A 13,469-nucleotide genomic window follows, 5' to 3' on the forward strand; every position below is an offset into this window, starting at 1 on the left:
TTTCACATATGGAAAGTCCTATGACAGTAAGGAAGATGATGGTCCACTGTGTACAGTGGTCCCTCCCCGTATTGCACAAATGTAGTGTGATGCTCAGCATTACTGACCATGAGTTAACACGGGCCTGCACGGGGTCGGACTTATACGGGTTTCGAATCTTGGGCGTTGCAGTGTTCCCCTAACCAAACCTAAGTGAACATGTACCCCTTGGGGTTAAGAGATAAATAGTATCTGGGTGTGTGTGTGTGTGTGTGTGTGTGTGTCTGTGTGTGTGTGTGTTTGCGTGTACACACAGGAGTAAACACAGGCGGGACAACACGAGCGAAAAGTCCCCACCTGCAATAGACAAATGGTAATCACAAACAAATGATAATCACACACACACACACACACACACACACACACACCACGACAGCAGCAGTGTTATTCAGGTGTGGTGGCCGCTTACAAGCTCACCCATTAATCTATAACAGACTCCACCAATTACTGGGATCTGGTACGCAATTACTGTTACACCTAAGACTACCGTAGCCCGGGGACTCTTACGGCCTCAAGTTAGTTAGTCCTGAGGACTGCCCCAGGTGCTATGGGCGAACAAGCTGGACGAGGAGGACGTGTACGAAGGCGGCGACGAGGACCTGGAGGAGGACGAGGAGGACGTGTACGAAGGCGGCGACGAGGACCTGGAGGAGGACGAGGAGGACGAGGCGGACGACGATAAAGGCGGCGACGAGGACCTAGAGGAAGAGGAGGTGGAGGAGGACGAGGACGACGACGAAGGCGGCGACGAGGACCTGGAGGAGGAAGAGCAGGTGGAGACGACGAGGACGACGACGAAAGCGGCGACGAGGACCTAGAGGAAGAGGAGGTGGAGGAGGACGAGGACGACGACGAAGGCGGCGATGGGGACCTGGAGGAGGAAGAGGAGGTGGAGAACGACGAGGACGACGACGAAGGCGGCGACGGGGACCTGGAGGAGGAAGAGAAGGTGGAGGAGGACGAGGGCGACGACGAAGGCGGCGACGAGGACCTGGAGGAGTAGTAGACGACGAAGACGACGACGACGAGGAGGAGGACGAGGACAACGAGGCAGCGAAAGAAGGTAGTATAAAGTGGAAACACCCGAAGAATCATCAAGGAGGGACGCCCTTACAAAGGGATGCGATCAGACATGATCTGAAGGAGGAACAGAAAACCCATATTTTACAGGAAGGGAGGGAAAGGTGGGAAGGACACAGAGGATGGGAAATATGAGGGTGAGGGAAGCAGACGGGGAAGGAGAGAAAGTTGCAGTAGAGGTAACGACTGAGGAGCCCAGAGAATGAAGAGGGGAAGCTAAGGAAACGAAAGATGGAATAAGGAAGAGTACGACTAAAGGAATATGAAAAACTAAATATATATATATATATATATATATATATAGAGAGAGAGAGAGAGAGAGAGAGAGAGAGAGAGAGAGAGAGAGAGAGAGAGAGAGAGAGAGAGAGAGAGAGAGAGAGAGAATCTCCTGACATTGATACTAACCTTCCATCAGTGAGATCGTAGAACAGTATCTGCATGTCTGAGGACTAAATGCCTCTGTCTACGTTAAGTCTAGGAACAACACCCACTGCATTTCACTACCCCAGGCTACGGCCAGCCAACACACATCCCGACTAGGATGACACAGGCATTACCTATATACCCTCTTTCTTGACATCCTAGGTGATAAATCACACACACACACACACACACACACACACACACACACACACACACACACACACACACACACACACACACACACCAAGGGTCTGGTGGTCAACTTGTGTAGCCAGCAATTACTGACTTACTCTACAATTTGGAATACAAGAACATCTAGAGGGGCACAAGTTCTCCTAGAGGTCAGTGACTGAGTCTACACCACACTGAGCCTGAAGAGGTCTAGTAGAGGATCTAGAGGGCAATGCCAACAACTGTACGAATACTATATATATATATATATATATATATATATATATATATATATATATATATATATATATTTTTTTTTTTTCTTCTTTTTGCTTTGTCGCTGTCTCCCGCGTTTGCGAGGTAGCGCAAGGAAACAGACGAAAGAAATGGCCCAACCCACCCCCATACTCATGTATATACATACGTCAACACACGCAAATATACATACCTACACAGCTTTCCATGGTTTACCCCAGACGCTTCACATGCCCCGATTCAATCCACTGACAGCACGTCAACCCCGTATACCACATCGCTCCAATTCACTCTATTCCTTGCCCTCCTTTCACCTTCCTGCATGTTCAGGCCCCGATCACACAAAATCTTTTTCACTCCATCTTTCCACCTCCAATTTGGTCTCCCTCTTCTCCTCGTTCCCTCCACCTCCGACACATATATCCTCTTGGTCAATCTTTCCTCACTCATTCTCTCCATTCTCTCCAAACTCACCTCCCAATTGACTTGACCCTCAACCCTACTGTACCTAATAACCTTGCTCTTATTCACATTTACTCTTAACTTTCTTCTTTCACACACTTTACCAAACTCAGTCACCAGCTTCTGCAGTTTCTCACATGAATCAGCCACCAGCGCTGTATCATCAGCGAACAACAACTGACTCACTTCCCAAGCTCTCTCATCCCCAACAGACTTCATACTTGCCCCTCTTTCCAAAACTCTTGCATTCACCTCCCTAACAACCCCATCAATAAACAAATTAAACAACCATGGAGACATCACACACCCCTGCCGCAAACCTACATTCACTGAGAACCAATCACTTTCCTCTCTTCCTACACGTACACATGCCTTACATCCTCGATAAAAACTTTTCACTGCTTCTAACAACTTTCCTCCCACACCATATATTCTTAATACCTTCCACAGAGCATCTCTATCAACTCTATCATATGCCTTCTCCAGATCCATAAATGCTACATACAAATCCATTTGCTTTTCTAAGTATTTCTCACATACATTCTTCAAAGCAAACACCTGATCCACACATCCTCTACCACATCTGAAACCACACTGCTTTTCCCCAATCTGATGCTCTGTACATGCCTTCACCCTCTCAATCAATACTCTCCCATATAATTTACCAGGAATACTCAACAAACTTATACCTCTGTAATTTGAGCACTCAATCTTATCCCCTTTGCCTTTGTACAATGGCACAATGCACGCATTCCGCCAATCCTCAGGCACCTCACCGTGAGTCATACATACATTAAATAACCTTACCAACTAGTCAACAATACAGTCACCCCCTTTTTTAATAAATTCCACTGCAATACCATCCAAACCTGCTGCCTTGCCGGCTTTCATCTTCCGAAAAGCTTTTACTACCTCTTCTCTGTTTACCAAATCATTTTCCCTAACCCTCTCACTTTGCACACCACCTCGACCAAAACACCCTATATCTGCCACTCTATCATCAAACACATTCAACAAACCTTCAAAATACTCACTCCATCTCCTTCTCACATCACCACTACTTGTTATCACCTCCCCATTTGCGCCCTTCACTGAAGTTCCCATTTGCTCCCTTGTCTTACGCACTTTATTTACCTCCTTCCACAACATCTTTTTATTCTCCCTAAAATTTAATGATACTCTCTCACCCCAACTCTCATTTGCCCTTTTTTTCACCTCTTGCACCTTTCTCTTGACCTCCTGTCTCTTTCTTTTATACGTCTCCCACTCAACTGCATTTTTTCCCTGCAAAAATCGTCCAAATGCCTCTCTCTTCTCTTTCACTAATACTCTTACTTCTTCATCCCACCACTCACTACCCTTTCTAATCAACCCACCTCCCACTCTTCTCATGCCACAAGCATCTTTTGCGCAATCCATCACTGATTCCCTAAATACATCCCATTCCTCCCCCACTCCCCTTACTTCCATTGTTCTCACCTTTTTCCATTCTGTACTCAGTCTCTCCTGGTACTTCATATATATATATATATATATATATATATATATATATATATATATATATATATATATATATATATATATATATATATGAAAAAAGGTGACAGCAAAGGACGTAAGGAGATTGGGGGAGGAATGGGATGTATTTAGGGAAGCAGTGATGGCTTGCGCAAAAGACGCTTGTGGCATGAGAAGTGTGGGAGGTGGGCAGATTAGAAAGGGTAGTGAATGGTGGGATGAAGAAGTAAGATTATTAGTGAAAGACAAGAGAGGGGCATTCGGACGAGTTTTGCAGGGAAATAGTGCAAATGACTGGGAGATGTATAAAAGAAAGATGCATAAAAGATGTATAAAAGAAAAAGGTGCCAGAGGTGAAAAAGAGGGCAAATGAGAGTTGGGGTGAGAGAGTATCAATAAATTCTAGGGAGAATAAAAAGATGTTTTGGAAGGAGGTAAATAAAGTTCGTAAGGCAAGAGAACAAATGAAACATCGGTGAAGGGGGCTAATGGGGAGGTGATAACAGGTAGTGGTGATGTGAGAAGGAGTTGGAGTGAGTATTTTGAAGGTTTGTTGAATATGTTAGATGACAGAGTGGCCGATATAAGGTGTTTTGGTCGAGGTGGTGTGCGAAGTGAGAGGGTTAGGGAAATGGTTTGGTAAACGGAGAAGAGGTAGTAAAAGCTTTGCGGAAGATGAAAGCCGGCAAGGCAGCTGGTTTGGAGGTATTGCAGTGGAAAAAAGGGGTGAATGTGTTGTTGACTGGTTGGTGAGGATATTCAATGTATGTATGGCTCATGGTGAAGTGCCTGGAATGCATGCATAGTACCGTTGTACAAAGGCAAAGGGGATAAAGGTGAGTGTTCAAATTACAAAGGTATAAGTTTGTTGAGTATTCCTGGGAAATTATATGGGAGGGTACTGACTGAGAGGGTGAAGGCATGTACAGACCATCAGATTGGGAAGAGCAGTGTGGTTTCAGAAGTGGTAGTGGATGTGTGGATCAAGTGTTTGCTTTGAAGAATGTATGTGAGAAATACTTAGAAAAACAAATGGATTTGTATGTAGCATTTATTTATCTGGAGAAGGCATATGATAGAGTTGATAGAGATACTTTGTGGAAGGTATTAAGTGTATATGGTGTTGGAGTCAAGTTGCTAGAAGCAGTGAAAAGTTTTCATCGAGGATGTAAGGCATGTGTACGTGTAGGAAGTGAGGAAAGTGATTGGTTCCCAGTGAATGTCGGTAGGCGGCAGGGGTGCGTGATGTCTCCATGGTTGTTTAATTTGTCTATGGATGGGGTTGTTAGGGAGGTGAATGCAAGAGTTTTGAAGAGAGGGGAAAGTATGCAGTCTGTTGTGGATGAGAGGGCTTGGTAAGTAAGTCAGTTGTTCGCTGATGATACAGCGCTGGTGGCTGATTCCGGTGAAAAACTGCTGAAGCTAGTGACTGAGTTTGGTAAAGGGTGTGAAAGAAGAAATCTGAGAGTAAATGTGAATAAGAACAAGGTTATTAGGTACAGTGGGGTTAAGGGACAAGTCAACTGAGAGGTAAGTTTGAATGGAGAAAAACTGGAGGAAGTGAAGTGTTCTAGATGTCTGGGAGTGGATTTGGCAGCGGATGGAACCGTGGAAGCGAAAGTGAGTCACAGGGTGGGGGAGGGGTTGAAAGTTCTGATAGCGTTAAAGAATGTGTGGAAGGTGAGAACATTATCTCGAAAAGCACAAATGGGTATGTTGAAAGAATAGTGGTTCCAATAATGTTATATGGTTGCGAGGTATGGGCTATGGATAGACTTATGTGGAGGAGGGTGAATGTGTTGGAAATGAGATGTTTAAGGACAATATGTGGTGTGAGGTGGTTTGATCGAGTAAGTAATGAAAGGGTAAGAGAGATGTGTGGCAATAAAATGAGTGTGGTGAGGGTGTATTGAAATGAATTGGTCACATGGGGAGAATGAATGAGGAAAGGCTGACAAAGAGGATATATGTGTAAGAGGTGAAGGGAACGAGAAGTGAGAGACCAAATTGGAGGTGGAAGGATGAACTGAAAAAGATTTTTAGCAACCGTTGCTTGAACATACAGGAGGGTGAGAGGCGTGCAAGGAATAGAGTGAATTAGAACGATGTGGTATACGGGGGTCGACGTGCTGTCAATGGATTGACCCAGGGCATGTAAAGCGTCTGGGGTAAACCATGGAACGTTTTGTGGGGCCTGGATGTGGAAGGGGAGCTGTGGTTTCGGTGCATTATACATGACAGCTGAGGACTGAGTGTGAACGAATGTGGCCTTTGTTGCCTTTTCCGAGTGCTACCTCGCGCGCGTGCGGGGGAGAGTCGGTGTCATTTCGTGTGTGGCGGACTGGTGACGAGAATGAATAAAGGCAGCATGTATGAATTATGTATATGTGTATATATGTACATGTCTGTGTATGTATACATATGTATACGTTGAAATGTACAGGTATGTATATGCGTGTGTGGACGTGTATGTATATACATGTGCATGGGGGTGGGTTGGGCCATTTCTTTTCTTTTCTTTCAAACTATTCGCCATTTCCCGTGTTAGCGAGGTAGCATTAAGAACAGAGGACTGGGCCTTTGAGGGAATATCCTCACCTGACCCCCTTCTCTGTTCCTTCTTTTGGAAAATTAAAAAAAAAAAAAACGAGAGGGGAGGATTTCCAGCCCCCCCGCTCCCTCCCCTTTCAGTCGCCTTCTACGACACGCAGGGAATACGTGGGAAGTATTCTTTCTCCCCTATCCACATAGGGGATATATATATATATATATACCGTAGATAACCAGACAAAAAGGAACATTATAGATGTTAAAACGTAATACAACCAGAACATCAACTACTATCAGATGTATATATAAGTTCTTAGACGTTAAGCGATGAATGCTATTGAAAAAGAATACTTTTTCCACCTTGTGATGCATGATATAATATTTATACATCGAGTCTGGTGGATGATGAGGTCCATTAAGCGAGCTACGTACGCTATCTATGACTGCTCAGATTCGAGGCTACAGCCACAAACGGTGAGGCACAATATGTTATTATCAGCCCAGTAATGACAGGTCTGGTAGCGGTCCTGTAGGCCACCAATGGACTATACTCCCAGCCCATCTCACCTTCCAGGAACCCGTGTATACCAGGAACTATAGTGAGGTGATTATGTTGTGGACGTGGTTACAGGAAGACCCACCTGACGCAGCAGTGAGGAGGACGAAGAGCACCACAAGGGAGCCCAGCAGGAGCCACGTCGCCGGCAGCACCATCATTATAGCCAACACCCTGGACAACACAATGCTCAACGTTAGTCATTACAACACATAGTTTATCATCAACACCCTGGACAACACAAAGCTCAACGTTAGTCATTACAACACATAGGTTATCATCAACACTCTGGACAACACAATGTTCAACGTTAGTCATTACAACACACAGTTTATCATCAACACCCTGGACAACACAATGTTTAACGTCAGTCATTACAACACATATTTCATCATCAACATCCTGGCCAACACAATGTTCAACGTCGGTCATTTACAATAGTTCATCATCAACACACTGTCTAAAACCATGTTCAACGTTAGTTATCACAACAAAAAGGTTAACTTCAACACTCTATCCAACACAAAGGCCAACACTGATTGATCTTATACAATATCACTTCAGCACCTTAAGAAACACAATCTTCACTTTAGTTCATTGCTACAGACAGTTTATCCACAACACCTTGTCCATTATACAGCCCAACACTAGTCGTTTTAATACAGTTTACCTTCAATACCCCAAGGCTACACAAAGTTCATTGTTAGCCGATAGAATACAGTTTATCTTCAATCCCTGTGAAGCAGAAATTTCTCCTTCAACATTCCGTGTAATACAAAGTTCATCATCAGCTCTGTGCAACACAAAGCATAATATTACTGATCTTCATTCCTGTTCATTTTTCACCATTCCAGGTCATCTTTCTCCCTGAACTTCCTCCTCGCCGTGTCCTCTCCCCTTTTTATCATCTTCCCCTCCCTCCATCCGTCACTTCTCCCCTCTCCCACATCATCATCCCACACTTCCCTCTCCCCACAGCATCATTGCACACTTCCCTCTCCCCCATATCATCACCGCACACTCCCCTCTCCCCCACATCATCGTGCTCACTTCCCTCTCCCCCACATCATCACCGCTCACTTCCCTCTCCCCCACATCATCACCGCTCACTTCCCTCTCCCCCACATCATCACCGCTCACTTCCCTCTCCCCCACATCATCACCGCTCACATCCCTCTCCCCCACATGATCACCGCTCACTTCCCTCTCCCCCACATCATCACCGCTCACTTCCCTCTCCCCCACATCATCACAGCTCATTCCCTCTCCCCCACATCATCATCGCACACTTCCCTCTCCCCCACATCATCACAGCTCACTTCCCTCTCCCCCACATCATCACAGCTCACTTCCCTCTCCCCCACATCATCACCGCTCACTTCCCTCTCCCCCACATCATCACAGCTCATTTCCCTCTCCCCCACATCATCATCGCACACTTCCCTCTCCCCCACATCATCACCGCTCACTTCCCTCTCGCCCACATCATCACCGCTCACTTCCCTCTCTCCCACATCATCACCGCTCACTTCCCTCTCCCCCACATCATCACCGCTCACTTCCCTCTCCCCCACATCATCACAGCTCACTTCCCTCTCCCCCACATCATCATCGCACACTTCCCTCTCCCCCACATCATCACCGCTCACTTCCCTCTCCCCCACATCATCACCGCTCACATCCCTCTCCCCCACATCATCACCGCTCACTTCCTTCTCCCCTACATCATCACAGCTCACTTCCCTCTCCCCCACATCATCATCGCACACTTCCCTCTCCCCCACATCATAACCGCTCACTTCCCTCTCCCCCACATCATCACCGCTCACTTCCCTCACCCCCACATCATAACCGCTCACTTCCCTCTCCCCCACATCATAACCGCTCACTTTCCTCTCCCCCACATCATCGTGCTCACTTCCCTCTCCTCCACATCATCGTGCTCACTTCCCTCTCCCCCACATCATAACCGCTCACTTTCCTCTCCCCCACATCATCACCGCTCACTTCCCTCTCCCCCACATCATCACCGCTCACTTCCTTCTCCCCCACATCATCATCGCACACTTCCCTCTCCCCCACATCATCACAGCTCACTTCCCTCTCCCCCACATCATCACCGCTCACTTCCCTCTCCCCCACATCATCTACAGCTCACTTCCCTCTCCCCCACATCATCACAGCTCACTTCCCTCTCCCCCACATCATCACCGCTCACTTCTTTCTCCCCCACATCATCACCGCTCACTTCCCTCTCCCCCAAATCATCACAGCTCACTTCCCTCTCCCTCACATCATCATCGCACACTTCCCTCTCCCCCACATCATCGTGCTCACTTCTCTCTCCCCACATCATAACCGCTCACTTCCCTCTCCCCCACATCATCGTGCTCACTTCTCTCTCCCCATATCATAACCGCTCACTTCCCTCTCCTCCAAATCATCACAGCTCACTTCCCTCTCCCCCACATCATCACCGCTCACTTCCCTCTCCCCCACATCATCACCGCTCACTTCCCTCTCCCCCAAATCATCACCGCTCACTTCCCTCACCCCCACATCATCACCGCTCACTTCCCTCTCCCCCACATCGTCACCGCTCACTTCCCTTACCCCCACATCATCACCGCTCACTTCCCTCTCCCCCACATCGTCACCGCTCACTTCCCTTACCCCCACATCATCACCGCTCACTTCCCTCTCCCCCACATCATCACCGCTCACTTCCCTCTCCCCCACATCATCACCGCTCACTTCCCTCTCCCCCACATCATCACCGCTCACTTCCCTCACCCCTAAATCATCACCGCTCACTTCCCTCTCCCACACATCGTCACAGCTCACTTCCCTCACCCCCACATCATAACCGCTCACTTCCCTCACCCCCACATCATCACCGCTCACTTCCCTCTCCCCCACATCATCGTGTTCCCACCAGCACCACGGCCGTTGTGAGGTCTGGGTCCATTTTTATCAGTGTGGGTGAGCGAAGACGCGTCTTATCAAACTCCATGCTGAAGACCAGCAGTTCACCCAGACTTTAATCCCCACATCGGCGAAGTCCGCCGCTATCTCTCGTTATCATCCCTGGGTGTTATCTCTTGCGATATCCCCCCCCCCCCCCATGGCGGCCGGTATCTCCATGCATGAGATATCAAAGCAACAAATAGGGACCTGGGGTTGCTCACCTTTTCATCGTCCACTCCGATGCACTATTGAGGTAAGACCAGTTTTTATTGAGGTCATCCGCGTGTGAGCATACAGCCTCCGGCATTCATTTGGAAACTGGAAATGTCTTTTTTTGTGAGCGTCATAAAGATGACCACACGCCACAGACCCGTGGTCTTATAGGGTCAGCTGAGTAAAGGCCAGCACAGCTGACTGTCTCACAAAAGGACTGTTGGTGATGATGTAGAGGTTATCACTGTGAACTACACAGTGGTCTGCCCTATTGGTCTACCTGTTTCAGTAAACATACGTCATTGCTTTCCTTCTATTCGCCTCTATTCAGCTGGGGTGCTGACTTTCGCCTGATGAGCCTCAACGTATTGAAGTCGTGGTGTCTGCACTCGTGTATCTGTTGGCCAACTGTTCTTCCTCAAGTTAGTCTGCATGGCATATATTCTTGGTTGATCCCTTACACACGATGGTTCGACCGTTGAACACGAGGTTTAGACCATTGAACACGATGGTTCGAACGTTGAACACGAGGTTTAGGCCATTGAACACGATGGTTTGACCGTTGAACACGAGGTTTAGACCTGAAGGACAGCACCGTCGTACTCAAGTGTTGTACCCTCCTGCTCAAGAAGTTAACCTTGAGGCTGCAAGTTCGAGCCTTCCTCACTCCCACCTGGAAAAAGTTGATTCCTAGTTCGCCCACCTGCATGAATACTGGATCCTTGTGACAAGATTCACAAGCAAACACGCGCAGTGTTTTACCATACTCCCTTGTGTACCGCAGGGTACGAATCTGGTGAGATTCAGTCATGACACACAAAATTGGCATCGTATCGTTGTCAATATAGAGAACAGGAAAATATAAATATCCCACGCAAGCCGAAAGGAAAAGTATACACCAACAGACGCTACGTCGGTTGAAAAGACAGAATTATGAATGAGTTGGTCAATAGAAATAAAGAAAATCGTGCGAAGGAGGAATAATGTGAGTTCCTTAGGTGTTCGTAAACCCGACTCTTGAAATTCGAGAGACGACAAGAAGAAAGAGAACTCCAGAGCTCTGATGAGCGAATGATGGACATCAGAGCTCGTGTGGTTGGGTCGCATCATATAAACTATGGAAGAAACAGCCACCCACACTCAATGCGGCTATGCCACTCTACTACAACATTACCCTTCACCTCCCTCATGCACTAACCCCAAGACAACAACCCATACCACAATCTTCCTCGACCCTAAATCTTGAAGCCCTTACTCCTCCCAGTTTCCTCTCCTAAACAAGATACTAACCCAGCTGTTAACGTTCCCCACCACATGATAATCATATCACCTTTAAATCCCTACACTATCTGACACCTTCGTATGAGTAGCACTTACAGGTCCCCGCTTCATGTTGCAGTTATAGTTTTTCTATATCTCTCGTCCACTTCATCTACGAGATCATACTTGCCATGTCACTTGCTCCTTATACTTAGTTCTCTATTCTCCTTTCCTCTTCACATTACATGTGTTCCTCTCCCAGACCAAAGTCATCACTGAAACTGTGTCTTTCTAGCTCATACTTCCTTCTTCCTCCTGTGTGTGGAATTACCTGTTCGTTATTGATTATTTGTACAGAACGGAGAGGAAGTTTCTACACTCGTGGGGCCGCACACTCTCCTTTAACCTTCTCAATTATCAAAAGAATTCTTTTAAAACTTTTGTTTGCTGTCAGCCCTCACAAAATCCTCTCTCATTGTGTTCCACTCGACCACGACTGTTACACAGCGAAAGTGATTCCTGACGTCTGTAAAACGTATCTTGCTTCATACTATGTAACGGCATCTGAATCCTTTGGCCTGACTATCTCCTCTTTAAAAGATAACAAACTCCTGATTATTCATAGAGAAGCCAGGGATAATCTCCATCTTTATCCTCTCTGTACACTACGCTGAGAACATCATCATCATCATCATCCGCTCTTCTGATAAGCTCTGATAACGTCAAAGAAACTTTAAAATCTTTTGCATCATACGTCTTACTCGTTCTCTAAGTAAAGCCTCTGATTGCTCTCTCTCTCTCTCTCTCTCTCTCTCTCTCTCTCTCTCTCTCTCTCTCTCTCTCTCTCTCTCTCTCTCTCTCTCTCTCTCTCTCTCTCTCTCTCTCTCTGTACCTAGTTCGAGGAACCATATGGCTGGTTTAGAAAGTCGATGGTGGTGATCAAGGTTGTGGCCATTATTATTGGCCTGGATTCTCTCGCTGTAACTCAGCTCTCTTAACTCTGGCGCCATCTTTGTTGCCCTCCTCCTCCGGACCTTCTCTAACACTCCTTTGTGCTTATCTAGGCGCAACGGCCAAACTTGGCAGGCATATGCTAACTGTGAGCTAAAGTAAGGTGTTGAGCGTTCCTTGTGTGTGTGTGTGTGTGTGTGTGTGTGTGTGTGTGTGTGTGTGTGTGTGTGTGTGTGTGTGTGTGTGTGTACACAATATTTACGTCCTTTCAGACCGGCGGAAATAATTCAATATTTTCAGCTGGCGTCCAGCAGAGGCGGCCCGCCATTACTGCTCTGCATTGTACATGAGGACGGAGAGCCACTCATCCAGGATGAACATTCCGTGTGTGGCCTCTCTCTCCCGCGGGACACAACACTTGCATCATCCACCTGTCTACCTATTACCCGGGATTACTCTATATGCCCGAGACCTGTTGGAGAATTAGGGTTTATCTAGACGTGGCGGCCATCACCGCGGAAGGGAGGGCTGGGTTGTGGGTGGGGGAGATGATGATGCCGGCGGGCAAGACCAGGCACCGTCGTCTTCGCTAAGTTGGATCTTGACCGCATTCAACAACACACGAGGATTTTCAGAGGCAGTCAAGTCTCTGGTTCCCACCTCCATCATTCTTCTGATGCTCAATAATTCATCCCCCTCTCCTCCCTCCCTCACGTGTAGGTCATGACTGAGGAATAATCACATGATCGACGCAATGTCCACTTGTAACGACGTACAACTTTGATAACCAAATGGAAGGATTTTCGACCGAGGATGAAAGGCATATTTACTACTATAGCGTCCAGATGGAATGGCTAGTGAATGACATACGTCACTGATACTCAATCCTGCATTAATAACAGCAATATACGTCACTGATGACTGTAGACCAACGGTAGCGATATACGTCATTGATGACTGTAGACCAACGGTAGCGATATACGTCATTGATGACTGTAGACCAACGGTAGCGATATACGTCACT

General features: G+C 46.9%; 1 protein-coding gene across 1 annotated transcript in view; it reads right to left on the reverse strand.

Annotated features, from left to right (window-relative positions):
* Window positions 1–13,469, reverse strand: part of LOC139757312 (uncharacterized) — a 212,174-nt gene that overhangs the window by 92,775 nt on the left and 105,930 nt on the right. The window contains exon 2 of the mRNA XM_071677711.1: window positions 7,140–7,228. The gene's annotated coding sequence lies outside the window, so the exon portion shown is untranslated. The remainder of the gene's footprint in view (window positions 1–7,139; window positions 7,229–13,469) is intronic.

The sequence above is a fragment of the Panulirus ornatus genome, chromosome 25 (assembly GCF_036320965.1).
Source record: "Panulirus ornatus isolate Po-2019 chromosome 25, ASM3632096v1, whole genome shotgun sequence".
Taxonomy (NCBI): domain Eukaryota; kingdom Metazoa; phylum Arthropoda; class Malacostraca; order Decapoda; family Palinuridae; genus Panulirus; species Panulirus ornatus.